Raw genomic sequence first — 27,656 nt, forward strand, 5'->3', positions numbered from 1 at the left:
CTTTTCCCTGTCAGTAATTGTTTCACCATATCCAAGTGTGCCATTTTCTTTTTTTTTTTTAAGATTTTATTTTTATTTGAGAGAGCACAGCAGAGGGAAGAGACAGAGGGAGAGGGAGAAGCAGGCTCCCTGTGGAGCAGGGAGCCTGACGTCGGACTCAATCCCAGGACCTTGGAATCATGACCTGAGCCAAAGGCAGACGCGTAACCAGCTGAGCCACCCAGGTGCCCCAAGTGTGCCGTTTTCAAGACATTAAACCTTATGTATGGAATATTGTGTTCAAATGCAGGCTATACATGTCATAAGGGATTTTTTTTTTAATTAACTGAGTGCTTACTTTGTGTCGGGCATGTTCTCGGTGCCACATGAGATGTTAAGCTTCGGGAGAGCAGGGACTTTGCCAGAGATGTATCCCTCATTCCTAGACTAATACTTGCTGCTCACTAAGCCTCTGTTGAGTGAGTAGATACAGGACACTATGTCAGATGGTCAGACCGCGTACTCACAACAGACTCCGTCCTCAGGGGAGTGACAAGGATGAAGAAGGGGCAGGAAACTGTGTTGTGGAAGGATGAGTGAATGAAATGGAGATGCTCAGCCTGGAAAAGGAAGACTTGGCTTGAAGGAGGGAAGAAAGCTGGTCATGGGTAAGATAAATGGTGATTGATTTGTAATAAAGTAGATTTTCTTTTGTCTCTTTATTCTCAACTAGTGCCTTTGGTGGAGTTGATCAGATAACTTGGCAGCGGCTGTTTTGGCTGACGAATGCTGCTTGCTCAAATACAAGAAAAAAACTAGCCATGGAATTCATCAGGAAAAAAAAAAAGATGTTGACTCATTGGGCCAGAATTATTTCTTCATGTTTTTTGGTTTCTAAAATATTTTTGATGACAATATAGATGTAGGTTGTTCATTAATTTCTATGTCACCATTAAAGAAAATAAAATAAGAAAGAAAACTCATGAAGGAGCTATGTACGTTGCCAGATGAGAAAAATACGAACATAATACCATTTTGTGGTACCAACCTTTGGATAAAATAGTGGCTTACAGAAGTGCACTTGACATCCTTGTCTTTCAAGAGGGAGAGACAGGTCAGGTTTATTGAACTTTTTAATTCTCGAAGGCATTTTTAACACCTGAAATTTCTTCTTGGTAGCCTTCCCTCTATAATCTCAGTAACCGAGTCAGGTAAGCTTAATGCAAATAGGAAAATAGTAGCTTTTGCTCAAAGTTTCATCGTAAGTTTCGGAGGTGTTAAATAGCCACATTTGTAGCCCAGAAAGTCATATTTTAGAATACAAGGAACACGATCACCCCATCCCTCAAAGTCAGATTGCTCTTTAATATTTGGTTTTTCCCCAATAAAATTATTTTCTTTAATTTTTTTTTTAAAGATTTTATTTATTTATGTGACAGAGAGATAGCCAGCAAGAGAAGGAGCACAGCAGGGGAGTGGGAGAGGAAGAAGCAGGCTCCCAGCGGAGGAGCCCGATGTGGGACTCGATCCCAAAACGCCGGGATCACGCCCTGAGCCGAAGGCAGATGCTTAACGACTGCGCTACCCAGGCGCCCCTATTTTCTTTAATTTTTTCCTTGGATTTCTTTGCATTTGAAAGGAAATTATTGACTTCTTCTGGTTTGCTATTGATGCAGGGAAGACTGGTTGAGTAAAGGATTCTTGATTTGACTATTATTGCCTCTTCTAGTTTGTGTTTAACCTGAAACACAAGATAAGCGTCATAAACGGACTACACTGGAGTACAATGATGAGTGTCAAGGAAGATTCAGAATGGACCAGCCAAAGTCCCATCTGTTTGTAATACTGTGGGTATTTCAGTAGTCCTTCCCAATTTAGTTGTGTCATTGTGGAGATACAATCAGCATCAGGGAGGATGAAAGCTCTTCTTAGAGTCACATTTCCATTTTATTAAATTCTACTTGCCTGGTTTCTTTCAAAATTGAATCTGTTTCTTAGCATGGCTCTAATATTAGATGGGTTTCCTTGGAGATATGCATAGATATAGATTTATAGCGTTAACCCTGATCTTATCTAGTTTAATGGCCTTCTTAGAGAAGTATGTTCTTATTTAGGTCGTTAAAATTTCCACAAAAGCAAATACAGAAGCTGCAGAGATGAGATTTGAGGTGATGCATTTCTCGTTATGGATTTGGTGTTTTGTTATGGGGTGATTTTGAAGGTGGAGATGAGAATGGGGGGAGTAATGGCATTTTTAGCTATCACAACAGGTAGGTCTTCCAAAAGGAAGAGATCATGTGGAGCCCTGTACCTGGCAAATCCCAAGCCCCAATCCCAGAATCTAAGGAATTCACCTGACCGTTGAAAGAGAGTGAGCATATAATGGATATTTTCTATTTTTTGATAAGAGAAAAGGGATTCTGCTTTCTCAATTGTAAACTCCGAAGACTTTAGAGAAATGTAGAAGGAGCCTGGGAGGGAATTTGTGACATCTTGCTCAGAGAACTGAGGCTGGTTTTTGTTTTTAATATTGGGCTATGTTTCTTTGTTTTTGTTTTAATATTGGGCCATGTTTCCTCCAAACTAAGCCAAATGCAGGTGTGCCTCTATGCTGAAGCCTAATCTGTAGAAATGCAAATTGACATCATACATAAATAATGAGACAAACCTGACATAAACCCTTGATAACTATTTTTATAGCCCTCAGGCTGTTTTCTTTGGTCACGCGTTTCAACAAATGTGTCCTCAAACTACTTTATTTACATCTCTGGGTATGCGTATGCCCCACTTTTTCCAGCTCATTTCTGTTCCTTTCCTGTTGTTTTTTCAACTTTCTGCTGATGAGCTCGTTGATTACTAAATGCCAGTTGCCAAAGGGCGGGGAAGCAGAGTGCTGGAAAGCTGTTCATAGGCCTGTCGTCCTGCTCCATCATCTTTGGTGGAGAGGGGCCGGGTGAGAAGCTAGCGACCTTTCTTGGTGATTTTTGTTTTGGAATGAAATGGCTGAATGAACCAACAGACTGAAATGTTTCCTCTGTGTTCCTTAAACCTATAGGATGAATAAGCAGGTAGGTACAGCTGCCCACGTGGCGTAAGCATTCTTGTGCCCCTCGCTGTGTCGTGATGTGCTGTGACCCAGAGCGCTGTGGCGCGAGCGTCCGATTCTTCAGCGTGAATCTTGCCGTCTAGCTCCGTGTACGGTGCAATTTATGGAGGTGGCATAAGTTGGTCGAATCCTAAAACCCAGCGCTGCCACAGTCTGGATAGATTAGAATAAGGAGTTCGTGATATATAGCACTTGAAGTAACCAATACATTGAGGAAATTTGTAAGTTATGGGGGAAAACCTCCTGAGCTTGCGTCTGACCCTGGGAGTTTCTTGCAGCCCCTGAGCCCAGGTTCTCTTTGGAGCTGCAGAGAAGACGGCCTTTTCAAGCAGGCATTGCCATAAGAGCATCTTCTCTTTGCAGAAGCGGCGACAGCAACGGTCACCTTCTTAAGCTCCGCATTGCACAGTTATTTGTAACTCGGTCTCTTCTCACAGTTGTGAAATCTGAATAGCAACAGGTTTTGATTTGGTTTGTTTTTGTTTTTGTTTTTGTTTTTGTTTTAGCTCATTTGAAGGCCAAGTCTGACCTGAACTGACAGGAAGCTATTTATGGTTTTTGTTCGGGTTAATAGGAATGTTCATACATTTTGCTGTAACATGTCTGTGAAATGCTGCTCCAGGTCCTGCTGGAACTGTTATTACTTGATGTACATACCGTATTCCCTTTCTAAAATTAAAAACAAAAAGAAAAACAATTCTAAATGTTTCTGGCCTCAAAGATTTCAGCAAAGGGACTGAAGACTTGCACCTAACAGGGCCAAAAATGGCCATCGTCATAGAAACATGGAAACTTTTGAACTTTGCATTTGTCGTAATTTCACATTTCAGGGACTTTGAATTTTCTCTTGCTAACTAAATGAGACCTGATGCCAGGACGTTCCTATTCTGATGACCAGCAGCATGGAATGCATGGATCATCATGCGACCAAGACGGAAACAAAGCAAGCAAAGTGTCTGGATAGTAGCTGGAGAGTCATGAATTTAGTCACGTGGCTTCAAGTGGACTTAATGATGTGTCAGGGGGCGGGGACACTTAGCTTTATTTTGAACTCTGTATTCATTATTGCTGTATATGAGAATGTCTATACTTCAACCTAGTCACTATCTCATAAATTTGGTATAGATTATTCCATACTCTGCAAGTTCTGTTCTTTTCAAGTAATCCATTTTTTTCTTTATAAAGTTTCATAAAATAACTTCTTGGGATTTTTGAGGTAAGTTTACTTGAGTCAGGTGGACTCAACATACATTTCTGGTGGGGCCCAAAGTATGTGAAGCAGTTACGCGGGGAGCCTGCGGAACGAAGCTTCCTCCTGCACGTTGTGTTATGTGTGACACAGAGAAATGTGAGCAAGATGCAGCCTTGTGTCCTTAGATCGGTGTGGGTGCAAATACCTGTGAAGCCAGCCCAGCTTGCTCTGCATTTAGGATAAGTGGACTAAAGTGTGAGAGGTGAGCTTGGAAAGGGAGGTTGGCTCAGAACTGGGGAGGGCCTCGAATACTGCCTCTACACCGTGGACTTTATTTTGTAGATCGTTTGTTCACAAGATTTGCACGTAGAAAAATTCCACGAAATGTTATGTTATGCTTCGAGTAACTAAATATATTATGTTAGATCAGATATCTCCTCTATTACATGGTAACGTGGACAAGTGGGAGTTGATGCCAAAAATTAAGAAAGTAGAAAAAAGAGAGAAACTTAAAATGGAGGAAAAGTATCTGTTACATCTATTTTTTTTTTTCTGTCTGTAGTTTGAGAAGTGATTGCATGATTTGATTTTCATGAGGGGAGCACTTGCACCCCTCTCACGGGATGTAGTGGCTGTAAGAGCTCAACGTGAAAGCCGGCGCCCTGGACGGTGATGAGTCACTGCACACATTTGCACAGAGGAGTGATGGGGTCAGGCAGGTGCTCTAGGAGGATGGGTTTGGTAAGCGTGTACGGGATGGTTTGAGTGGGGAGCGCCCAGCGGTTGGCAAGCGAGGTAGGAGCTATTGTTGTCATCTGGGCAAGAAGCAGTAATTTCTGTCTGAGCCTGGCAGGTGGCAGTGGGAAGAGAAAAAAAGGGAAATGCTGGAAGAAGAAACTTTTAAGAAATCTCTTAAATGCAATTTTCTTATTTCATTCGTCAAGGGCATTTTAAATTGGTAGGAAGGAAGACCCAATTAGGAGGAGCTGTCTGATAACAGACTGAGTTTTCGAGGATTTTCCCAGGGCTCAGGGCCACATTTTGTATATATATGTACAGGGTTGTTTGCCTGAAACTATTGCGTAGGCTGGTACAGTTCTCCTTCTTAAGGAATCTTTGGATGCCACATGTATTCAGAAATGAGAAGAAATGTGAAGAAGAGTGGTTTGGGTGGTGTCAGCTCCCGGTTCATAGCTGTCTCCTGATTTCCTTTGATCTCTTGGCTTGTGCTGTGCCCTTTTGGGGGGGCTGATCCAACATCCTCATTCACTGTGCCTCATCTCCTTGTTGTCAACGACCTTCCTTTCCACGCCACCTCAGCAACCCACTCCATGACCACACCCTAGGATTCTGGCTTCTGAGATACCCTGCCCTCTGTCAGAGCCCCCACCTTTCTCATCTGCTTTCTTGCACTAAACCTGTTCTTCAGACTCTGTGAATTTATTCCCTTGATATCCACCCTGTTTTCTGTCTGTCTGGCCTAGACTTCCCCCACTCCTTCACTTTCTCCCTGGTGTACCTGGACAATGTGGTCAATGATTTCGATTATCTGTCACTGGGACAGCGATTTCCTCGCTGTGGACCTTCCACAGAAGAACTCACCTCTTCTTCCACCTCTGAATCAACACCACAGCCTCTTCTCTCTCCGTATTCACTCTGTGACTGATGGTGGGCTCCCTTACACGTGTATGGTTTTAAAGTTATCACAGCCCTTGATGTTACTTGGAAATCTTTTTGCTGACCCAAAGTTTGTACTCTTTCCCATTTTCTGGGGCAGCTATTCCAAACCTTTATTATTCTCTTCAAGGATGAAGCTTTCTTCCCCCACCTCATTCTCAGCATTTGAACTTGTCCTCATTTTATCTAGAAACAGAGGTCACTAAGAAGCAATTCTCCCAACTTTATATACAGCCCCCAGAGTTATTGATGCGTTCCCCTCTCGGTGATGGAACTGTGTCATTCCATTCTAAATCCCATGCCCCAAGGCCTCCTGATGCCATCCTGCCTGTCTATAACTGTTGATAGTGTTGGCTATTCTATCAGTTGGGATGATTTTGGCCGAAATTACAGAAAACCCAAAAACAAGAGGCTTAAATAAGAGGCTACATAGGGGTGCTTGGCTGGCACAGTTGGTTAAGCATCTGACTCTTTGATTTCTGCTAAGGTCATGATCTCAGGGTCGTGAGATCCAGCCCCGCATTGGGCTGTACCCTGGGTGTGGAGCCTGCTTAAGATTCTCTCTCTCCCTCTGCCCCTCTCTGCTTGTGCAAGCTCGCGCGCGCTCTCTCTCTCTCAGCGCTACATAACAGAAGTCTGGAAGTAGGACAGTTCCAGATTAGCTTAATTTAATGACTTGACCGTGTCATTAGGACCCAGTTTCTTTAGTCTTTCCTCCCTACCAATCACAACGTGTTAGCTCTATTTCCTCTTTAAACTGACCCTGGACTCCCATTGGCCAGGAGTGCACCACACTTACTTGCCTAAGCCAATCAGTGCAAAGGAATGGGATTTCCCCATAGATTTGAAGTTGTCTACGTTTTTAGCCTGGGTTTGGGGAGGGGTCCAGGCTCCTCTCAAGTACATAACTTTTCAGCGTCTGAACAAAACTGGAATTCTATTAGCAACGGAGAAGCCGGGGAGAATGGCTGCTGGGGACATAGTTCCTAGTAGCTTCTACAGCTGCCTCCTCAGTGCTCAAAGACTTTGCTCCTTTTGAATTATAAGCGCTGATTTTCTTTCTTCTCTGAATATTCTCTTCCTATATGTTGGCTTCCTCCATCGACTTTTCCTCTTTCTTCCTGTTAAATCTTGGCTTTCCTGGTGCAGTCACCTCACCATGTCTTTTTCTTGATCAGTGGTGTTTTCATGAGCTTAGTCATTCCTATGATTATATCTTATAGCTCCAACCTGACCGCTCTTAAATCTGTATCTCTCCATTGACCTCTATCTTTTGAGCTCTATTTTCTTTCTTCTTGTCTGTTCTTGTGTTCTGTATCTTGATTAATCGTATCACTTACTTACGGCAAAGAATTTTGCCTCCCATTGTACACCTTTTAATTAGTAACAGAATCTTGTTTTCTTCCTGGGCACCTTACCTTAAAAAAAAAAAAAATGAAGCTCTTTGACTGGGAGATAATGACCTTTTTGCCCAAATCTCTTTCCTTCTTCTGGCCTTCCAATTTGAATTATCAGTAGAGTTTCAGAAGCCATCTTTGACCCTCAGGTGATCTTGAGGATGAAATTCGGGATAAAAAGGTGCTCGGCTATTTGTGACCGTAGAGCTGCCTACCATATTAGCTTTGGAATGCCTTCTGGATTCTTTTCATGGCAAGTAAGTCCTAGTTTATTTAGGCCACTGTGTGTGTGAAAATTGCAGCTAAATGTAATTCCTAACAGATACTTCTATGCTTGTTACCCAAGCAGCACACCCAATAGTTTTTCTCCCTCTCCCTCACTACCCACACTCTAATTCATGGATTATACTTTGGTAATAGCTCTAGGCCCCGGAAACAATAATATAAAACCAGGACAAGAATATCCATTCCACACTCACAGATTTGTTAAAATTAAACAGTTTAACCATACCAAGTGTGGGCAAGGACATGTAGAATGGAAACTCCTCTTTTGTCTATGGGAATATCAATTAGAACAACCACTGTAGAGAATAATTTGGCAAGAAATAGTTTGGTTTAAGATGTTCAATCCTTATAACTCCATAAGCCAGAAGTTCTATTTTCAAATATGTGAAAGTCTTATATACACGTGTAAGGGAGAAGATATGCTCTGTTCCGCACTCTCTGTTAGAACAAAAAATTGGAACAACTTCAATTTTCATAACCAAGATGTGGATGAAGGTCATGTGTTCAATCATCTAAATTCTATAGAGCTTAAAATGAAAGAACTAGAACTACATGGGTCATGATAGGTAAATCTCAAGAATAATGTTGAGCAAAAAGAGTCAGGCTCTGGGGTATATACAGCATGATGCCATTTATATAGTTGGAAAAAGTACAAATCAAATGTATTAATTAGTATCCTGCTCTGTTATGCCTGCTGTTGCTGCCCCTATTCGGGTCTCATCATCTTTCACCTAGTACACTGGTCAGAGCTCAGTAATTTATCTGATTTTTACAATTCTCTCCATTCCAACTCAGTGTAAACACTGTCACCAGTCTAGTCCTCTACTTAAAAATCCTTGGGTTTTTTTTACCACATGTAAGATAATCCAGTCTAGGGGCGTCTGGGTAGCTCAGTTGGTTGAACGTCTGACTCTCTGACTCTCGATCTCAGCTCAGGTCTTGATCTCAGAGTTGTGAGTTCAAGCCCCATGTTGGGCTCCAAGCTAGACATGGAGCCTACTTAAAAAAAAAAAAAAAGATAATGCAGTCCAAAATTTTGGCATGGTATTTAAGATTGTTTCTGGAATCATCTCCCTTTACATATTCCCTTAAGTTCCTGTGCTCATAGCATTCTCTCTGACTAGAATGACCCTCTCCTACTTCCTCTTTCCTTTGCACTTGGCCCAAATATAAGCTTTCAAGGCCCAGATCCAGAGTCATCCTTTGTCCAGAATACTCCTAGACAAAATTGGTGGTTTACTCTGCTATCTACTCCCAGGACTTTATTCTTGCTGGTGGTATAAGAAGTTGGCATGTTGTGTTGCAGTTTTGATCTTGTAAGAGCAGGATATTTGTCTCCTGTATTTTGAGGTCCTTAGAACCCTTTTGCATATTTAGCCCGCAGTCTGTGGTCACAAGAGTGTAGTGGTATCTTTTTTTAATTGTGAGAGGAAAAGTTAGTCCTAGAATACAGTCTGTATTCAGTGTCTCAGCTCCTTTGGAAAATTCACACATATTCTAACACACAGAGCTTCAGGAGGAAGGCTTTTTCAAGTTCATCTTTTACTGCAACTGATAGCCCGAGGCCCATTCATTATAAAGTTGAATGACATTGCATTTTAGGGGAGTGATAAAAAGGATTGTATTGGAGATATAAAAGTTAACTTTTCAACCAGGAGAAACCTAAGAATGAATTAAATGGTGATTTTAAAAAAAGATTCCCTCCTTGAGAATATATGTACATTTTTTGTTTTAGGATTTCTTTTTCTTGGTACATAGACATATAATTATACAAAAATGGGATCCTCTTATAAAGACTGTTTTGTAACATTTTTTAACCTAATCTATCTGGAATATTTGCCCATGTCAACCAGTAGAGCTTTATCATCAGTTTTTTTGAAAAAATTCAGACAGAAATTACATTCTGAATTGCGTAGGTGTTCAGTGCACAGCATAACCACTGCCCAGATCAAGACACAGAACATGTACCGGTAATGCAAAGGCTCTTTGTACCTTGGTGGCAGTGGGACAGTCCTGTGGCTTAGTTGTGGTGGGTACCTGAACACATGAATATACCTCCGATAACATTTTATAGAACTATACACAGTGCACATACATGCATACAAAATAAGCGCATGTAAAAACTGGTGAAATCGGAGTAGACTGTAGCCTGGCTAATTGTATTGTGCCAATGGTAATTTCCCGGTTTTGGCTAATTATATATACGATATTACCATTGATGGGAGCTAGGTGAAGGGTATACTGAACACTCTGCACTGTTTTGGCAACTTCTTGTGATTCTATAATTATTTTTTTAAGTTAAGAAAAGTTTTCCTCGTGCCTGTTTTATTATTTTAATGAATGTCTTGCAGGTTACTGGATAGATATGTAATAGCTTATATAACCAATTCTCTATTCATTTTCCGGAGTTTTTACTCATACCAACAACTTTATGATGAGCAACCTCGTATGTATTTTTCAAAGGGGTCTTATCTTAAAAAGAAAAAGCCACTACAAGGTTCTTGAAATCATTTTTCAATGAGTACACACAATTTTCAAGGTCATGCATTCCATAAGGTGAGACAAACCTGTGCAGTGGGGATAATCAACTCTCCCAGGACGAAAGCATTTCAGCAAAATTGTAATTTCTGGCTTTTCCATCTGCCCACAGCCCAAGGACATTGAACTCTGCACCAAGGAATAGAAGATATAAATGAAAGTGCAGCCTAACTAAAACAGGTCATTCCATTGTTTTTCAAGGGTGAAATATTTCTAGAAGATTCACTCAAAGGTAAGCTGCATGGCAAACTCAATTTTAGACTTTATTTAAAGGATAAAGCCACCTGAGTAGTTACCCTAAGTTTTCCTGTTGTTGTTCATCCTAATTTTTTCTAAAGTAAGCTCTATGCCCACCGTGGGGCTTGAACTCATGACCCCAAGATCAAGAGTCACGTGCTCTACTGAGTGAGCCGGCCAGATGCCCCTGTTCATCCTGATTTTTTATCTGATTTTAAGAAGACCAGCCTGGACCCAGGCTTCTGGAAACCATAATGTACTTTACACTCCTCCTCAATGGTTAGGGGGGAAAAGTAGATATATTTTTGGCAAAGCACCTGTTAAATGAGGGTTGTTTTCCGTTTCCATTGGCTCAGCAGGTGCCTTATACTCTAATAATTTATGAAGGTATTTTTTGTTGTTGCTGTTTTTGGCAGTTGTTTTGATTTCACGTCTATTACTGGTAATTCGTCTTTGATCCCAGGAACTCGTTATTTGTCATTAACTCACATACATGAGAGGAATATAATGAAATGATTTCTGCTTCTCAGATGGCCAGCAAAGACTCACACTTGTCAGTGAGATCGGTGTTGAGCTTGCTGTGGTTACCTGTTAATATTTGAATAAAAACATGTTGAGGTCATTGATACTGGTGTTTCTCACAAGGCCTTCGTTGCAGTGGTGAGATTTACCTTATCACAGGTAAAAAACTGCTCTCACATGACCTTATTTCCTTTCACTTCCAAACTCTTACTTCCGACTCCAGCTGAGAAAATTGACTTTCTCTCTGAGTCCCATTTTAGAGCAATGACACATATGGCCTGCCTTTTCTCATCAGCTTCATCACATTCTGTCTCTTCCTTCTTTTAAGCTTTGCTTTTCTCGTTTTATCCACGGAGCTATTTCTAGAATAAACCACTGTAATGCCAACGAATCTTAGTGTTTATTGTTTTACCCTTTCTATTTATGCTGTATGTAACTCTTGTATGTATCTTTGCATAGGTATGTTTGACTCTTTGGCTAGAATACCAAATTTTGATAGCAAAAGCAGATAGTGATTAACTTTGTAAATTGCCCATCTGTTTACTTGTCTAGTAACTAAGTATGTAAACATTGATTTCAGAAGAGAACTGGGAGCATATGCAAATACTTGCCTCAACTGGAATTTAAGATAGATTAATTATGAAAAAGCAAATTTTCTCTTTCTTTGCATAACCTGCTTAAACTTTCACTCAGCTGTTAGACTTCCTTGAGAACAGGAGTGTAATCAGAAAGACCATTAATGACCTAAGTGTTCTATATTGTGGAGTTACTCAAGTTTTTAGACTGGCCTATGATTGTTGGTCTCTTTACAGTTTTGGGGGTATTTTTGTTCTCCTTTACATGTTCTGCTTCTTTTAAGCTATTCATAAACAGAAGATGTGGTTATGGGGGCGCCTGAGTGGCTCAGTCGTTAAGCGTCTGCCTTTGGCTTGGGGCGTGATCCCAGGGTCCTGGGATCAAGCCCCACATTGGGCTTCCTGCTCCATTGGGAGCCTGCTTCTTCCTCTCCCACTCCCCCTGCTTGTGTTCCCTCTCTCGCTGGCTGTCTCTCTCTCTGTCAAATAAATAAGTCTTTTTTTTTTTTTAAAGAAGATATGGTTATGCACATGGAATTTATTTGGCGAATTTTGGAACTAAATCAGAGCCTTTGAGAGAGAAGACATTCCAAAGGGCTTTTGCTTGCATGGTTGCTTTTTACCTCTATGGGTCTGTTGCTTTTGAACTCTAGGACAGTGTTAATAAATTGTCGAGCTGAATTACCTCATATTTGACTTCCTTTTTGGGAGTTTGTAAGTGGTACTAATGATCTTTCCCTCCTTGAAAACATACAATGAATGTCCTCTTTATTCTCCAGTGTAACCTTGGGCCGTGAAACCCCCTCTCAGCTGGGCCCCAGTTCTGCAGGCATCTGCCTGCTTGGCCTGTTATTACTCCGTGAATCATTGCTGGCCTTATTAAACTATTTTGGGCAGCAGCCTTTCCATTCTCCTCCCGTGAACCATGAGGCCTGGAGTTGCTGCAGCAGTATGGGCCCAGTGTGGAATTTGAATGTGAAGGAAGGAAGTTTCACTGGTTTGGAATATAGCCCTCTACCTCCTAGAACAGTAGAGTGTCTGCCCTCTGAGGCCACTTTGTGTCACGAAATGTTTCTTTTGTTTTAAAAAGTGATCCCAGAAAGTTCATCCTTGAACGTCTAGTGTTTAAAATGCTTGGATATAAGGCAGTTTAGTCTCCCCACTGCACCCCCTCCCTGATTTTCTTTCGTTTGCTCAAGCATATCCATGATCCTGATTTGTGTTGGTGGTCTTCTCTAGCTCTTCTGTTCTAACCTGTCTCAGATCCATAGATGCACAGTATGCACCTTGCCAAGAAAGCACAGTACAGTGGAGAAGGTGGCCTCCCATCAGACAGACCTACATTCAGATCCCAAGGATGGTGGGAAAATGATATAACTTCTTTAAGGTTAAGATAGGAAACGTGTGGCCAACCTCATAGGGTGGTATAAGGATTAAGAGGGGACATGGAAACACTAGGTAATGGGAAACCTGGCCACTGGTTAGAACTAGTCAGTAGAGAAAGTCCTCTGGCCTTTGTTAAGGAGACATTATAATTTGTGTAGTCTACATGTTTCTTTTTACAGATCAGTCACTGAGACCCAAAGAGGCTGTGCTTGCCTGATGACACATAACTGTACATGGAGGAGCGAGGATGAGAATCCAGATTTCCTAACTCTTAGTCCAGTGGTTTTCCATGCTATCACATCACTTCCCCATGTGTCGCTGGCTCAGAGCCACATTTGAACTATTCTTAGCCTTCTTCATGGAGGTATTTGTTGTTCATCAGAAAATACTTGTTTCATATGCTGTTCCTTTGTTTTCTTAGCATCTTAAAAAAAGCAGAGTTGGAGAATGTGTTAGTTTCCTATTGCTGCTATAACAAAACTCAGTTGTTGAGTCTTGTGGCTTCAAACAATACAAATTTATTCCCTTACAATTCTGGAGGTCAGAAGTCTAAAATCAGCTTGTCAGCAGGGCTGTGTTCCTTCTGGAGGCTCTTGTGGAAAATCTGCTTCTTTGCTTTCTCCACCTTTTCCAGACGACCTGCATTCTTTGGCTTAGGGTGCCACATCACATCTCATTTTCCATCATCCCATCTCATCACGTTGCAGTCTACTAATGGATCGCCTGCCTCTCTCTTAGAAAGACCCTGTGCTTGCATTGGCCCTACATGGATAATTCCGGATAACCTCCGCATCTCCAGGGCCTTACTTTAATCCTATTTCTAAAGTCCATTTTGCCATATAAGGTAACATTCACTGGTTCCGAGGATTAGGCTGTGGATATATTTGGTGGTTGTTATTCTACTTGCCACAGACAGACATCTGCCTTACAAGCCAGAATTCTCCAATCATCCTTCTTTTTCACTTATATTCCTGAATGTCTCAAAATTAAATCACATCAGTTTGTTCCCATACATTTTTCTAGCCATTTACTCTCCTCCCTCTGTGCCCCATAATGAATTCCTCCTTTTAGAATAAACCTATTCTAGAAATGGAAGGTACTGACATCACCCACTCAAATGACTATTCATACTTCTTGGCTTACTCTCATGTTGGAGGGGCAATGATTAGGGAATGGATGTCTGGGAGCATCCCTACAGTTCACTTTCTACCTCTGAACATATACTTCTTAAGAGAATATTCAATAATTTTTAGAATTAAAAAAAAAATCTTCAGGGGCACCTTGGTGGCTTAGTCGGTTAAGCATCTGCCTTCAGCTCGGGTCATGATTTCGGGGTCCTGGAATTGAGCCCCACGTTGGGCTCCCTGCTCAGTGGGGAACCTGCTTCCCCCCCTTCCCTCTCCCCCCTGCTTATGTGCTCTCTGTCTTGCTCTCTCTCTCAAGTAAATAAATAAAATCTTTAAAAATAAATCTTCAGATTCTACCATGTATTATTTTGGGGATTTGGATTAGGAGAGGTTTGCTTTCCTCTTTTGGAATACAGATTCTCTTTGAATTATTGTCAGCAGAAATCACACTGATGAATTTATTTAATTAGGGGCCCTTAGACATTGTAAGCCTAGGGTCCCTAAACCTATAAGGCGCCATGGAAGGCCTTCATGGAGCTGAACCTCTTGGGGCTGTACAAAGCTAAAGGATTGTTTTTCTGGAAAGACTTCATTCTAACATTCATTAGACTTTTAAAGAGGTTACTGACCCAGGAGAGGTTAATGATCTGCTGAACTGATGGCAGGAGGATTATTTTCCTTTTCCCCTTGATGGGTAAAAGGCCTTTAGAAGTACACTGCATATATTTTTTTAAAAATAAATGATGTGATCTTTTTTTTAGCTGCAACTCAACTTCCCTCATTCATATTGAAATAGACCTCCCACTGAAGCCCATGTCTTTTTTGCTGTCAGCAATAAAAGGTTTATTCTGTGTCTGCTGGCATATTCTGAGATATCTTTAGAACAAACAAGATATAGGAAACCTTTGTTAAGTGTAATCTAAATCTTGGGTAGGCAATATATAATTTGCTTAGACAGGAATTGAAGGTAAAAAGTGTTGTGTTCTTCCCCCTAAATCTCCCTGAACACGATGTTTTATTTGCAGTTTTTTTCTTTTAGTACCTATTTCTTTGGAACTGAAAACTCATTCCTTTTAGTGTTTTGCCATGTATTTCCCCCCTCACCTGATCACTATTTACCCTTTCTTCCAACTCCTTAAGTTTCCTCATAAAGAATGTATCATATTTTCCTGCTTTTATCATTAATTTTGTCTTCACCTTTACCCTTACCTTGCCTTATGGGAATGAAAAGAATGAGGACTCACTTTTGGAATTTGCTTAATTTCCATAAGGTGCTAGATATATGAGGCTTAACAGTAGTAAAGAAATATTGTATGTGCATAAGGCAGAATGGGCAGTGAAATCCAACAATTTGCTAACTGAGTCACTACAATGTAATTTAAAGCTTAGTGAGCATAACATAAATGACCAAAGGTGATTATTTGTGTTTTATGAATCAGGAAGTTTTTTAAATGCAGTTTGGAAATTAAGCTTAGAGGACTGTGAAAGGGAGTTCAGGAAGGGTACCTGATTTAGCAAACCAGCTTTGTAGCACCAGGCAAAAGAGGGAGCCTTACACTGAAAGGGTTCTTAGCCCCCCCCCCCTTTTTTCTTAATGTGTGGTATTTTGGAGATAATTATTCCTCGGGCATTAAATAGGATAAATACAAATTCTCTTTGAAAACTGTGGGACATTATGCCAAAATAATGCTTAACTATTATGAAAGGAATATGTGCTTTTGATAAAACTCCTTTATGCTCATTTTTATTTAGAACAAGAATTTAAGTCTCATTTGGGCTGACTTAACCATTTTATAGATAGGGCAAAAATGAGGCGAGGGTAGATGGTTTTTACAGCATTGTGCAACTATTTAGTGACAAAGTTGGTGATAAAATTCAAGATTCCAGAAACTAAACGAGTGATTTTTATTATACCATATTGCCTGTGTTCTGTAGGAGGAGGAGAAGGTTGGATGATGAAGGAAACACATTTCATAGCTTGTAGATCAAACCGCAGTGAGATATACCTGTACCCAGCAGCATGGCTAAAATTCAAAAGACTGACAATACCAAGTGTTGACTAGGATATGGAGCAACTGGAGAGGTCAGGAGGCATGGCTGGTGGGAGTAGAGAAAGACACAGCCACCTGGGAGAGCAGGCTGGCAGTTTCTAATGTTAGACACATTTACCCTAAGGCCTAAGAGTCCTGCTCTTGTGCATTTACCCAAGAGAAAGGCCTGTATACAAATGTTCCTTGCAGCTTTATTATTACAACCAAAAGCTGGAAATAGTTCGTATGTTCCTCAACTGGTGAACAAACAGCTTGTGGTATATTTATACGGTTGAATACTACTCATCAACGAAGGGGAAGGGATTGCTGATACACTGTGGCTGGAGCTCAAGAACGTGTTGAAAGAAAGAAACACGAAAAGAGCATATTCTGCACGATTCCATTTATATGAAGCTCTAGAACAGACAAAACTAATTGATAAGGTTGGAAATCAGAGGGGTGAGTGAGTGTGGGAGTTGAGTGCAGAAGGGCGCTTTTTGCTGAGGGAATGTTCTGTATGCTGCTTCAGGTGGCGGTAGGTATACACATTTGTCCAAACTCATCAAACTGTACACAAACAGGGATACATTTTGTTGTATATAAATCATACCTCAATGTAGTTGAATTTTTAAAAAATAAGAAATAGGATCATGAGCTGCTAAGGTGGCAAACAGCAAAGTACACTTGGTATAAGGCAAACATATTATTACCATGCCTTTGAATTTCCTGTGGTTCCATTTTGTTTCTCAAACTTGTGGTCCTTCGGTTATTGTCCCCTTGGCACTTGTCTGAGAGCACAGATATAACTACAAGCAAGCCTACCATTGTAAGAAAAAAACTGAACAATCCACCCATGCACATTTCCATGAACAAGTTTCTTCTTTGCTTGAGGATATTTTGCCAACTTAAGCGGTAATCATGGGAATCATTTAGAGCGTCAGTTATTAATTCTTCTTTAGTTACCAAAATTTTACCAGCATCCCTGTATATGCAAATAAAATAATACCCGGAGAAATGCCAAGTGCTTTTCTGTTCTCGAGGAGGAAGTTTAGAGGATTTGTAGACTGAGTAGGTTGAATTTATAGCCATCGTCTCTGTTAAAAAAATCTAAAAATAAAAACGTTGGCATCATAGTTGGTGTTCTGAGTCATATTTTAAATCCTGTGAGCCTCTAGCTTAGCAAAATGCTATTCAGAAAACCCTAAACGGCATATATAATGTATCCTTGTCTTGCCAACTCTCCTGCCGGCTTCTTTCAGAGATTTCGTTCAGCAAAATGTCTAAGACTAGAACTGAAGTCATATGAGCCCCCTTGAAATGAGTTCTAGACATAAGATGAAAGCAGCATTGCTTATAAGCAAGCCAGAGATTCCCAAGAGCTTTCTCGGTCGTGTGCTTGAGGATTATTAAGTAACTTTTAGAACCCAAGGCACATTATGGAGAATCTAATTGAATAACAGTTCGATTTTTGTTTATTCAAGGGTTTTCTTGCTCAACAAAATAATGCCAGTAGTATTATTTATCCCGCTTTTGGCTATCTTACTTTCACATAGTGCGTTTATTAATTTGTTTACCAAAAATTGACTGAGTACCTATCATATGATAGGTATTTTGCTTGACAGCAGGATATAAAGAAGAAAAAGAATGATGTCTGCCCTCCAGGAGCTTACCGTTCAGTAAGGAGAGATGCAAACAAATACTTTATTGTGATAAATGTGATTGCCAGAATAAGGTGTGTGCAGGGGCGGCCTGGTGTGTGCCCGCCTGGGAATGTTAAGTCTGTCTAGTCTAACCTGTCACTTAAGCCCGATGTTTCCTTACTGATTTTCTGTCTGGATGATCTAGCCATTGATGAAAGGGGGCATTAAAACCCCCTGTTACTATTGGATTGCTGTCTATGTCTTCTCTTAGGTCCGTTAATATTTGCTCTACATATTTAGGTGCTCCTATGCTGGGTACATAAATATTTACCCCGATTATATCTCTTGCTGGATTGACTTCTTTATCATTATATAATGACCTTCCTTGTCTCTTATTAATGTCTTTGTCTTAAAGTCTATTTTGTCTGATGTAAGTATAGCTACTAAGTTTTCATTTCCATTTCCATTTAAAGTGATTGTTGATAGGTATGCACTTACTGCCGTTTTGCTCATTATTTTCTGGCTGTTTTGTAATTCCTTTGTTCCTCTACTCTTGTTCTCTTCCTTTGCGATTTGATGCTTTTCTGTAGTGGTCTGCTTAGATTCCTTTCTCTGTATCTTTTGTGTATCTGGAAATGTCAGGGAAGAATGGACTGAAAGCCTCATTTGAGCCACACCCTGGATGGTGGCTGCTCGGCCATATTCACAACGAGGGCAGGGATGGCTGGCACAAAGGCTCAGAAACAGTTTGTGGGGAACTGCCAAGTGGAGGGGTGTTGTTGGAGGGTGAAATGTGAGCTGGATAGTTACGGGAATCGAGGCTTGTGTGTAATACAGAAGGCTTGAGACCTCCTCGCATCAACTGGTAGTCCTCAATCCTGTGCATTTTAATCTGGAAGGTTTGTTTTAAAACGTTCATACTAAGATCCCAGGACCATTGAATTAGAATCTTCAGGAAGAGGACTTGAGCATGTTCGGTTTTTTAAAATGTCCACAGGTGATTCTGATTTGCAGATTATCTATTATTTGTAGGTAATGAGTATCTACCGAAGAAATTTGAACAGGGGCATGACATGCCCTGACATGTTCACACCAAGGACTGGAGAGCTTTTTATGAACTGGTGTCCATCTTGCAAACACTGTTTCTGTAGCTGCAAATGGATCACTCTCACTTTCCTCAGCTCGGAACACCCAGAGGGTCATTGTTCTAGACATAAAGAAATAATAGGTCCGGTTACCACCGCATACCAAGCCCTATTATAGGAGTTCACCTAGTCATTGTGTCTGCCTCTTCACCACCCCAGGGCAAAACTGAAGGCTGATAAGGTGTTACTCTATAGCTATTTAAGGGTCATTTTAATATAACGGAGTTAAGTGTTCTGTCTCTTTAACTCCAGGTGTGCCAGCCTGATCCATGGAAGCCAAGACAGTTCCTCTACTCAACCTTTTCCGTGTCACAAATATGGGTCAGATAATGGCTGTGGGGCTGCATGTGTCAATCCGCTGGCTCTCTGAACTCTAACCACACTGAGGTGTAAAGGAAAAAGCCTGATTTAAACAGTTAGCAGAACCCACCTCTCTTCCTGCTTTTCTCCTCTTCTGTGTAACCCAGTGATGCCCTTTGCTACAAACAGTGACAGATAAAGACAGTGAAATGTTCGCATGTGACAAGGAGCTGCCGAATGCATTTTTAGCCCTAGGAAGCTAGAGATTGCTCCTGAGGGGAAGTTTTCCTTCCTCAGGAATTGAACCTGAAAGAAGAGCCATCCTTGTAGAAATCATTTGAGACCTTTCAGTACTTCTCACTTCAAGCAGGCCTGCCTACGGGGCCTCTTGGGAGGAAGAAAGTTTTTGTTTTTAATTGAGAGGCCCAGCAAGGAGAGATGTGGAAAATGTCTTGGGTTTTGGAATATTTGGCCTGGAATTGGGGTATTACTTCTAGTCTTAAAAGGGCATCTGGCTACATATGATAATAGGTGGGCATCCTTTCTTGTGTTTCAAGACCTAGACAACAAATAAGAAAGTCAGATAAGTACACTGACCTCATCACCTTCCATCTACACACACTTCTGAGATGCATGGTGAAAGGGGTGATGGAGGGGGTTTGTTATTATAGCTATAAGTCAGTGAAGAGCCTGCCAGGAGAATTTTTCTTTCCTCTCTTGGCTTCTTTTAATCAGACCTCAAGCTCATATACATGGTATTTAAAACCTTGAACTCTGCGGTCATACCATTTATTTAGCAATCTTTAATAACGTTTTCTGAATATAAATTATATGTATAGGTCTACAGTGCTCTTATGTTGTAAAGACCCAAAGACGTGTATAAAAATGATAAATTGCTGTGCCTCTTACCTTGTCCCCTTTGCATATATGTGTATATGCGCATAAAAAAGAAATGAAAAAAAGAGGACATTAATGACAGCCAGATAGAGCTGATTTGTATTACCCCCAAAGAAGGGGAAACAAGCAACCACCCTGAACCAGGACAAATCTGATTCTTGGGCAGAACCTTGAGTAGCACTGCTATAGGTCTAAATATTTGGAGTGGGGGGGGAACCTTGTTGGAAATGGAACAGTCTCCTAACCCCTGGTGGATTGGCGAGCCTCTCACATAAGCCTCAGGACTGCAGATTAAGCTGGAGATCATTGATCATCAAAACATTTAAAAATTGAATGTCTGGGGTGCTTGGGTGGCGCAGTCGGTTGAGTGCCCAACTCTTGATTTTGGCTGGAGTCGTGATCTTGGGGTCATGAGATTCAGCCCCGCCTCAGGCTCACTATCCCCATGGAGTCTGCTTGGAATTTTCTCTCTCCCTCTGCCCCTCCTCCCATTTGCACGCTCTCTCTCTCTCTTTCTCAATAAATAAATAAAATCTTTAAAAAATCACAATATAAAAAATGGAATGGCTGCCTCAGAATGTAAGAAGTTGCCCATCAGTGTGTCTGTACCGGTTAAACCCAGCCTCATCCAAGGGGGGCAGGCATCAAGGAAATGTGTAGTAAATAAATGTCCACGTGACAGCATTGGCAAGAAGCTTCACCAGTTATCGGAGTCAGTAGCTCTATGTAGGACTCCAGAGTGGGACCCTACCAAGAGGATAAGTCACAGCTTGAGAAAAACAAGTGCGAAAGTGTGAGGGGAGAGGCTCTCACTATTTTCCCCCCATATTTTAAGTGATTAAATATATCATCTTGAATATATTCTCATAAGAGTATTGAAAGTACATTAATAAGGAGAGGGGGGAAAACCCCTTTGATTTGATATCCAAATACAGCCCCCCATTGTCTCTTTGATCTTTATTTTCAGTATACATTTTTACATATTTTCTGCATTTTTCTATTTAGCATGTTTCTTTTAACATGAAGAGGTTATAAGTTACGTTCTTTGCAAATGATTTTAGAGGCAATGGTATTCCTGATACGAAATAATATATTCTAGTCTTAACTTGCTTAACTTTTCCCCTACTGTTGGGCATGAAGGTTGTATCGACTTTTTCCCTATCATAAATATTGAATAAAAGGGTAAGAGTATTTTATAACATTTGAATAACAATTGCTCAGTACATTTCCCAAATATTTTTACTGATTTATACTGTAATCAACAATATATGTCAAAATTTGCCAATCCTTCCTCATCTTGGGTATTGATAGTTAAAATTACTAACTTCACATGTGGAAAATGATATGTGCAACTGAATCAGCTAAGGGAGGGTTTTGTTGGGTTGACAGCAGGGGTCGTGCACAGGGCAGGCGGCAGGAAGCAGAGCTGAAATTTGGCAGGGCCTCAGACATGGCAGCAGTCCCCCCAAATCTGCACTCCCCCGCTGGGAAGCCCAGCCCACCTGGCCTCTCCATCTGACTTGTCTCTTTATGTGCCTCTCACGTTGTCCCTGGCTGTGCCTTACAGCACGTGTTCGCTGTCTGTCTTTCTGTGTCTCATTCTGCATTTCTGCAGTTGGCCTCTCTTTGCCTTCCAGCCCTTCTCTGTCTACCCACCCTGCCATCCCATTCTCTCTGCTTTCCCTGCACCTGGTTCAGAATAGCACCCCCGGCAGTCCCACGGGTCTCCCAAGTTCAGTGTCATTAGAGTCAGCTTCGGTCCCTGTGTCTACCTTTCAAATTCTGGACAGAGACAATCACGTTGGCTCAGGTTAGTCAGTACGGTGGCTGCCCTTGGTTTGGGTCACTCCAGGGGCCAGGGAGGAGCTGGTTCTCAGAAGGGTGCTGAGGAGAGGAGTCCCTCTTATAGGTGGCATAATAAGACTGGATAGTCCTGACTCCACCTGCCCCACCAACCCCCCTCACGATGAGCTCCTCTCTGCAGAGAGAATTCAACAAGTGTGCCTTGTGTTCTTCGTGGGCCTACTAAAGAAAGAGGATTAGTGCAGACCCTTTCTTGATAGTTTCCACCATTTGCAATAGATGACCTATCTTTTAGGGTGGGACTTGCTGTCCCTGAAGTGAAGAAGAATTCGCTGGGTGAGCCCTGTCTCCGACATGGTGTGTGTGCAGGGTGAGTGGGTGAGGGACACGGCAGAGCGTCCGTGACGTGACGGCCACACTTAGAGCTTTGCGCTTTGCCTTTTCTTTTAATTTTTTTCTGCTCCTAAAGCTGTAACTCATCCTGCCTTTTCATTCATTTTTCTTTCCTTTCCTTTTTTTTCCCTTGCCCTTTCTGTATTCACCCTTAGGTAGTAAGCTCACTTTGTATTCAGAATTAACCCTGGGGTTTTCCACAGGGAGGACGATTCATTACCCCCCCCCCCCACACACACACAAACCGGAAGCTCCGGGTCAGCGCCCGCATTGGCAGGTCATGGCGGGTACGGAGCAGACAGATCCTTGACCTGAAAACCTGACGCGGGGCTGGGGAGGATTAGCCCCGATGGCAGGGTGAACGGCAAGGCCGTGAGTCAGAACCAGGTGGTCAGGCTAGAATGAGGTCAGGCTGAAGAATGGGGGCTGAGCCGGCCGCGCAGGGTAAGTCAGAGGAGGGCCAGGAGGTGGTGGGAGAAGAGCCAAGAGGGTGGCCTGAGTTATCACACTCTTCCCAATTCTCCTGCGGGGTTGCTGGAATGATCAATCTCGTAAGGCCTCCTATTTCTTCAGTTGTTCGATGAGTGATATGGATTCGTGAATCCACATTCTAAAGGCATCAAGGGCATCCACTGAAAACTTAATTTCCCTCCCATCCTGGCCACTCAGCCACCCAGTTCCCTGCAAGAGAATAGTTCTGTGGTTGAGGGCATCGAGGCACCAAGAGGCAGCTCTCTCAAGGTCACACTGTGGCAAGGGCAAGCCTGTCTTTCTGCCACCCACGTTTGTGCTGTCCCCCCTGCATCCCACTGTTTCCCGTTGGAATTCTTTATAACCCAGTCCAGACACTGTAGAATTTGAGGATAGTGATTATTATTTTTTTAACGATCTGTTTTCTATCTTTCACCTATATGATATCTTTTCTGAGGCCAGGCCAATCCTGTTAGTCCCTATCACAGTGTACATAAGTTATTCTAGGGTATTTAAAAAATAAATTACATGCACAATACTAATGATGTTAAAGGTACAGAGATTCCACAGATGTCTTTGAGGGGCTTGCTATGTGCAGCCTCTCTGCTAGGTGTAGGACATAGTAGTAATGATGAATGGAATCTGCATTGACTGTAGAAACATTTGAGAAGTTACTGAAATTTACTACTTTTCATGTATTTTCTCTACAAAATACATTTTTAAAAATTCAGCAACATGGGGGCGCCTGGGTGGCTCGCTCAGTTAAGCATCTGACTCTTGATTTCAGCTCAGGTCATGATCTCAGGGTCGTGAGATCGAGCCCTGCATTGGTCTCCACAGTCAGTGTGGAGTCTGCTTGTCCCTTTCCTTCCCCTTACTTGCACCCCCCCATAAACAAATAAATAAATTCTTGTTTAAAAAATTCAGCAATATGACTTTCTATATGACTGTTATAATTCAACAAAGTTTTTAAAAAAAATCTTGCAATGTGAATTCTTTGGTTTGCTTTCATTTCCAGATAAGCGGACATTTACTGAAATTAGGACTTTGAGGGGACACCTGGGTGGCTCAGGTGGTTAAGTGTCCAACTCTTGATTTCTGCTCAGGTCATGATCTCAGGGTCATGAGACAGAACCCTATGTTGGGCTCCTCAATGTGTGTGGAGCTGGCTTAAGATTCTCTCTCTCCCCCTGTGCCTTCCGCCCTCAACCCTCTGTTCACATGTGTGCTCTCTCTCTCTCAAACCCCCCCCCCCCAAAAATGAAACAAAAAACCCAAAACAAAAAAACAAACCAACTTTGGGAGCGTAGCAAAAAACCATAGACTCTCCCAGCCTTAGAGGTCCTTGTGAGGAAGGATTCTTACGTCTGAATGGGAGTAGGGAGGATTCGCACTGTGGACCATGGCCTGTATTTTGCACCGGTGTAGAATACCTGGGGAATGTTGGGACCAGAGTGTTCCCATCCTATTTCCTTTTTTAAAAGATTTTATTTATTTATTTGACAGAGAGAGACAGCGAGAGAGGGAACACAAGTAGGGGGAGTGGGAGAGGAAGAAGCAGGCTTTCCGCTGAGCAGGGAGCCTGATGTGGGGCTCGATCCCAGGACTCTGGGATCACGTCCTGAGCCGAAGGCAGATGCTTAACAACTGAGCCACCCAGGCACCCCCTCCATCCTATTTCCTGATGCGCATCTGGGCTGCTGCCACTCTGAGCTACATTCTAGAGTTGACTTGGAAGGCATCTTCCCCCTATAAGAAGTGCCATTGTCTCTCTACTTTAAGTGCATTGAGTAGTTCTCTCTGGGCTAGCTTGAGTCATGATCACAAACGAACAGATTTCCATGGGAACATGTTTTGAGTTAAACAGCTGATTTATAATTACCTTTTAGAACACAACCTCTCAAAAGTTGGAATTACCTGTGATTGCTCAGTTTTATCCTGTGCTTTTCTAAAGCTACAGGCTTTTCATTAGCTTGGGTGCTCTTTTGACTAGTGATGGGTTGGCTCGTGTGAATATGTGTGTATACATATCTATTTTAACCTACATGGTGGTATTTCTGAGAATTAAAGTCATAGTAAACTTTTTTTTTTTTATGTGGGTCTGAGTCATTGCTAAATGTAAATCAGGAGTACAGATCAAAAATCAACTGTTTCAGAGCTTGAAAGTCATTTTACACATCACATCCAGATTTGGCTTTCAATCGTTCCGTAAGGTTTTTAATTAGACCCGATTGCTTGTAACGAGGCCCTTGGTGATGGAAGCTGTTACTGCCTACCAACATAGAAGAACGCCTTTGAGATTTTGGAGGGAGGACCTGGTGTTTCATTTCTGGGTATGATTGTCAGCAACCTCTCAAATGAGGAGGAGTACCCACAATCTATTCATGATTTCTGGGATGACTAATGTGGGAAGCAGCGTTGGCAAGTCTTGTGATTTGTATTGGTGTTTCCATGTGTTGAGGTTGCCTTTGACCTTTGACTTGGCTATTTCATTCTTTCCTTTCCATGAGTTTACTAGAGCATACAGATTCAGGGGCTTTATGTAGACTGATCTGAAATGATAAGCTTCCATGTTGTTATTATATTGCTCATTTGGTTTTTTTTTCAAGATTTATTTATTTGAGAGAGAGAGAGAGAGACTGAGTGGGAGGGGCAGAGGGAGAGAGAATTTCAAGCAGACTTCATGCTAAGCATGGAGCCCCACTTGGGACTCAATCCCATGACTGAGATCATGACCCGAGCTGAAGCCAAGTGTCGGTCACTCAACCAACTGTGCCATCCAGGTGCCCCTCTCATTTGTTTTTAATTGAATATGCTGTTTTAAAGCACTTTCAGAACACAGAATAGTTCTTTTTTGAATCTGAGGACTAAATTCAAGTGTCACATCCGGTGTCACATTTGACTCCGCAAAAGTGGATTTACCTCATGCCAGTGGTTTCTGTGGGAGAACATGGATTACTATATATCTGATTCTATTTGATTCAAAAGTTATTTTTAGGAAGGGAGGATTTTTTAAATTGATATGTAATTTCAATACCACAAAATTTACCCTTTTAAAATGTATAAGTCAGTGATTTTTTTTTTTTTAATAAACTCACAAAACTGTGTGACCATCATCGTCATTTAATTCTGGTACATTTCTATCACCCCAAAAGGAATCCCATTCTTCCCCATTTTGCCTAACTTCAGGCCCTGGCAAACACACTTACTTTCTGTCTCTACAGATTTGCTTATTCTGGACATTTCATATAAATGGAATTATATAATGTGTGGAGTTTTTTCTCTCTGTTCCTTCACTTAGCATGTTTTCAAGGTTCATCCATGTTGTAGCATGACTCAATGTTTTATTCCTTTTTACAGATGGATAGCATTCCATCGTATGGTCTCTTAGTCAGTTTGGGCTTCTATAACAAATTACCATAGACTGGTTGGCTTAAATAGTGAGCAAACATTTATTTCTTTTAGTTCTGGAGTCTGGGAAATCCCAGATCATGGTGCCGGCTGATCTAGTGTCTGATGAGAGCCCACTTCCTGGCTATCATCTTGCTGTATCTTCACATGGCTGAGAGCAGAGAGGAAGCAAGGTTTTGCTTTTTTTTTTTTTTTTTTTCTTAAGGGCACTAATCTCACTCATGAAGTCTCCACTCTCATGATCTAATGAGTTTTCAGTGGTCTCACCTCCAAATACCATCACATTGAATATTAGACTTCAATCTGTGAATTTTGGGATGACAACACAAACATTCAACCCATAATGTATAGATATTTCACTTTTTGTTTATCCATTCAGCGGTTGATAGACATTTGAGTTTTTCCACTTTTACGAATTATGCTGCTATGAACATTCTTGTACAAGTTTTCCTGTGAACATATGTTTTCAAGTCTCTTGGGTATCTACCTAGGAGTGGAATTGCTGCCTCATATGGTAACTATGTTTAACATTTTGAGGAACCGTCAGACTGTTTTTCCAATGTATACATTCCTGCCAACATGTATGAGGGCTCCAGTTTCTCTACATCCTTCCTCATCTGCCTTTTGTTTGCATGTTGCTTTCTTTATTTATTACCCTCGCTGTCCTAGGGGGTGTGAAGTGGTATTTTTTTGTAGTTTTGATTTGCATTTCTCTCATAATTAATGATGTTGAGTATTTTTTCATGTGCTATTGACCATTTGTGTGTCTTCTTTGGAGAAATATCTCCAGGTCCTTTGCCTATTTAAAAAATCGAGTTGTTTTTCATTGTTGAGTTGTAAGAATTCTTTATATATTCTGGATGCTAGCTAGACCCATATCAGGTATATCATTTGCAAATATTTTCTCCCAATCTTGGGAGATGTGGAGCTCAATCCCACGACCCTGAGATCATGACCTGAGCCAAAATCAAGAGTCAGATAGATGTTCAACCAACTGAGCCACCCAGGGGCCCCAAAAGTTTTTTAATTTTGATAAGAGTCCAACTTACTATTTTTTTCTTTATTGATTTTGCTTTAGGTGTCATATCAAATAGACTATGACATAGTTCAAAGTCAGGAAATTTTATCCCTGTGTTTTCCTTTAAGGATTTTATAGTTCTAGCTTTTACATTAAGGTCTTTGGTTTATTTTGAGTAAATTTTTGTATATGGTATGAAGTTAGGGTCCAATGTTATCCTTTTGCATGTGAATATCCACCTTTTTTCAGCACCGTTTATAGAAAAGACTATTCTTTCCCCATTGAATTGTCTTGGCACCTTTGTTCAAAATGAATTGACTGTATACGTGAGTTTAATTTCTGCATTCTCAATTCTCTTCCCTTCATCTATATGTCTCTGTTTATGCTGGTATGCACTGTTTTGATTCCTGTAGCTTTCTGGTATGTTTTACAATTGGGAAATGTGATTCTTACAAATTTATGAGGATTATTTTTTGATGAGACGTTGATGTCCACTCCTCTATCTCACGTGTTTATTTTTTTTTTTT

The 27,656-nt window shown here is 41.3% G+C and overlaps 1 protein-coding gene across 8 annotated transcripts in view; it reads left to right on the forward strand.

Moving 5' to 3' along the window:
* OSBPL3 (oxysterol binding protein like 3) overlaps window positions 1–27,656 on the forward strand; it is a 176,579-nt gene that overhangs the window by 37,685 nt on the left and 111,238 nt on the right. For 7 of the 8 annotated variants that reach the window (XM_040644176.1, XM_040644180.1, XM_040644179.1 and 4 more), the window contains exon 2: window positions 10,287–10,406. The exons of the other annotated variant lie outside the window; for it this stretch is intronic. The gene's annotated coding sequence lies outside the window, so the exon portion shown is untranslated. The remainder of the gene's footprint in view (window positions 1–10,286; window positions 10,407–27,656) is intronic. 8 annotated transcript variants of the gene reach the window in all.

Source organism: Ursus maritimus, unplaced genomic scaffold (genome assembly GCF_017311325.1).
Source record: "Ursus maritimus isolate PB19 unplaced genomic scaffold, ASM1731132v1 scaffold_3, whole genome shotgun sequence".
Taxonomy (NCBI): Eukaryota; Metazoa; Chordata; class Mammalia; order Carnivora; family Ursidae; genus Ursus; species Ursus maritimus.